This window comes from Theropithecus gelada, unplaced genomic scaffold, assembly GCF_003255815.1.
Source record: "Theropithecus gelada isolate Dixy unplaced genomic scaffold, Tgel_1.0 HiC_scaffold_1260, whole genome shotgun sequence".
Classification (NCBI taxonomy): domain Eukaryota; kingdom Metazoa; phylum Chordata; class Mammalia; order Primates; family Cercopithecidae; genus Theropithecus; species Theropithecus gelada.
The window spans coordinates 1-3,999 of record NW_020254218.1 but is presented as its reverse complement, the minus strand read 5'-3'; the positions used below and the strand labels follow the sequence as shown (position 1 = coordinate 3,999).

Sequence of the window (3,999 nt, the reverse complement as noted above, 5' to 3'; positions counted from 1 at the left end):
TTTGCAGAACATCCCCAGAAGGTAAGACAACCACTTGGCTGGCTGGGTGCAGTGGCTCACTCCTGTAATCCTAGTGCTTTGGGAGGCTGAGGTGGGCAGATCACTTGAGGTCAGGAGTTCAAAACCAGCCTGGCCAACATAGTGAAATCCTGTCTCTACTACAAATATAAAAAAAAATTAGCCAGGCATGGTTGTGGGCGCCTGTAATCCCAGTTCCTCAGGAGGCTGAGGAAGGAGAATCATTTGAACCTGGGAGGCAGAGGTTGCAGTGAACCAAGATCGTGCCACTGCTCTCTAGCCTGGGCAACATAGCAAGACTCCATCTCAAGACCTGGTCCCAGACTGGGGTCCCTCAGCTTCCTGCCTTGGAAGTGCAGCAGCAGGCATCACAAGGAGGCGATGAGCTTCCCTAAAGATGACCCTTCCAAGCCGGTCCACCTCACAGCCTTCCTGGGATACAAGGCTGGCATGACCCACATCATGTGGGAAGTCGACAGGCCAGGATCCAAGGTGAACAAGAAGGAGGTGGTAGAGGCTGTGACCATTGTGGAGACATCCATGGTGGTTGTGGGCATTGTGGGCTACGTAGGAACCCCTTGAGACCTCTGGACCTTCAAGACCATCTTCGCTGAGCACATCAGTGATGAGTGCAAGAGTCATTTCTATAAGAACTGGCATAAATCTAAGAAGAAGGCCTTTACCAAGTACTGCAAGAAATGGCGGGATGAGGATGGCAAGAAGCAGCTGGAGAAAGACTTCAGCAGCATGAAGAAGTACTGCCAAGTCATCCATATCATTACCCATAACCAGATGCGCCTGCTTCCTCTGCACCACAGGAAGGCCCACCTGATGGAGATCCAGGTGAACAGAGGCACTGTGGCTGAGAAGCTGGACTGGGCCCGCGACAGGCTTGAGCAGCAGGTACCTGTGAACCAGGTGTTTGGGCAGGACGAGATGATTGATGCCATTGGGGTGACCAAGAACAAAGGCTACAAAGGGGTCACCAGTCATTGGCACACCAAGAAGCTGTCCCACAAGATCTGCTGAGGCTTGTTCAAGGTAGCCTGTACTGGGGCATGGCATCCTGCCCGTGTGGACTTCTCTGGGGCACGCACTGGGCAGAAAGAGTACCATCACTGCACTGAGATCAACAAAAAGATCTATGAGATCAGCCAGAGCTACCTTATCAAGGGCGGCAAACTGATCAAGAATAATGCCTCCGCTGACTGTGACCTGTCTGACAAGAGCATCAACCCTCTGTGTGGCTTTGTCCACTATGGTGCAGTGACCAGTGACTTTCTCATGCTGAAAGGCCGTGTGGTGGGAACTAAGAAGCGAGTGTCCACCCTCTGCAAGTCCTTGCTGGTGCAGACCAAATGGCAGGCTCTGGAGAAGACTGACCTTAAGTTCATTGACACCACCTCCAAGTTTGTACATGACCGCTTCCAGACCATGGAGGAGAAGAAAGCATTCATGGGACCGACCACTCAAGAAAGGCCAAATTGCAAAGGAAGAAGGAGCTAATGTCAGGGACAGATTTTGCAGCTGGTGGGGTCTCAATAAAAATTATTTTCCACTGAAAACAAACAAACAAAAAAACCACTTGGCTAGATAACAGCTCCAAGTCTCAGTCTGTTCAATTCAGAATAGCTGGACAATATACCTGGTCAGGTATCTTTTATCATTATCCTTAAGTGTATTAAATAAGAAAGAAATACATGCCATTATGTTTATTGTAGGAAATGAAAAAAAGGATAAAAAGCATATTTTAGTGATTTGTAGGGTAAAGAAATGTATAGAGGAAAAAAATACTGCTTCATGAGGTTAGTAAATAATATTTTAATTATTTAAAAAATGTTCAACATTGCCATAAAGTTAATTTAGTAAGAAGGCATATAGGTTTTAGCTTTGTGTAGTAGAAAATATAAAAGAATTGTGAGATTTCCTCAAATCAACATTTTCATTCTTTCTCTTGAGTCTAAGTGCATAAGATTCACCTTCACATAACATTTTTGAAAGCTTGAAATGAAAAAAAAAAAACAAAAACCTTTACTTCTACTGCTTAGTATTTTAACTACTCAAATGCTTTTTTTCTCTAGTGCTTAACTTCATCTTTTTTCAGTTTCTCATTTTCATCTTTACGGCCTCAATAAATGAACCTATTTCATTGCCATCAAAAGAAAAATAAATTATTACACTACAGAATAAAAGAAGATTATGAATAATTATTTATATAGGCTAAGTCTGTAGGGCAATTAGAACAGCAATTCAGTATTATTTTTCCTGCATCTACAAAATTCCTCCTCTGACTCTGGTATTATAGCTGTGTGCTTCCAAATATGAAAAATAGAAATAACCTGATTTCAAATGGAGATTGATAGAGAAGGGCTGCTTCCAAAATTTAAATATCTCAAATCAAATGCATTATTCCAAGATGCATCTTATTTTCACTCTTTCTCTCCATACCTGTCTCATAATTTAAGAATAAATGAACCTATTTGGAGTTGTAAGTCATTCTGATTTGGGGCCATTTATTGAGGTGATCTGAGGCTAAACTGAGAAGTTGGCAATGCTTGCATCTAGCGTCATTTGTAGCCACCTTATTTTGTTCCATTCCACTTGAGGGGCTCCCATTGGAGTGAAATACCTAGTTCTCCCCTCTTAAATATTATCCCACTTCGGAGATCTCCTCCATCCCAATTCAAAGTTACCTGTGCCTTGTTTTCTCAGTGTTTTATTAGGTAATAGGCTAGAATTCAAATTAGTCAGTTGGTTCTGAGAAATTAATGTTTTTTTTTTTTCCTACTGAAAGATAGTAACTCTTTATTTTAAATGGCAGTTTAGAGTTTGCAGAATATGTCCCCAAGCACACCAGTAATCTCGCAAGCATATATTTCATTCCCTATTTTGCAGAGGAAAAAACTGAGAGGTTAAACAACTTCACTAAGGTTAAACAAATGAGAGAGAATGCTGGTCTTTTGATTCTAGCCTTTCCCTTATGCTAAGACTGCCCTGGACTTGTAATATATTTTCAGCCAATAAGAGACTACTGTAATTTTAGGCACCGTATTAGTCCAGTGAGAGTTGTATTATTGGAAAGTCCTCTTATTAACCTCAGATAATATCACATTATTAATGTTATACTGTGCATATATTGGTTATTCTTATTTAACACTGTGCATGACTGTCACCTGTGATGTTAAAACAAGCAAAACAGATGCTTTTTCTTGTTTTAAAGCAAAACCGAAATTAGATGAGGAAAAATCGGTAGTGTAAAAGTCTACTGGTGACTGTGATGCCCATCCCCGGTTAAAAATCATTAGTACAGAGCCTGAATAGCACTTATTTTTTGTCTCATCTTGTGGTTTAGGATTAAGTGACAATCTTATCTTAAACTCAGTCTAACTCAAGCTTGAGCCATCTCCCCCAGCAACGTTTCCATCATGTTACATCATGTTGCATGCGTGATGTAACATGAATGACATGGGACAACTGCCTTGCTGTGATCAACTCAGGCATGCACCAAAATGCCCGTCCAACACTGGGGCTTCTTCCCGGCATTCCACTATTACCAAATTAGAAAGTGGGGTTTGGCATATGGATTGTTAGAATAACAGAAGAGCTTGAACAAAACTGTTTGGAAGCTACTTATTTTTACAGTTCTGAAACACTGAGCTAATTTAGAAGATCAAGGATTATTAGGGTCATTAGTGGTATAAGTTGTGATTGGATGAGACTGAGAATGTAAGACATACTTTTATTTCCTTGTTTTCCTCTTGATCAAAACATAGCTTTAGTTACCCTTCCCCTCCCCTCCCTTCTCCTCCCCTCCCTTCTCCTCTCCTCTCCTTCTTTCCTTCCTTCCTTCCTTCCTTCCTTCTTTCTTTCTTTCTTTCTTTCTTTCTTTCTTTCTTTCTTTCTTTCTTTCTTTCTTTCTTTCTTTCCTTCCTTCCTTCCTTCCTTCCTTCCTTCCTTCCTTCCTTCCTTCCTTCCTTCCTT

At 41.5% G+C, this 3,999-nt stretch overlaps 1 pseudogene; it reads left to right on the top strand.

Annotated features, from left to right (window-relative positions):
* Nucleotides 1-384: 384 nt before the first annotated feature.
* On the top strand, nucleotides 385-1,525 carry LOC112616894 (annotated as a pseudogene).
* Nucleotides 1,526-3,999: the final 2,474 nt, after the last annotated feature.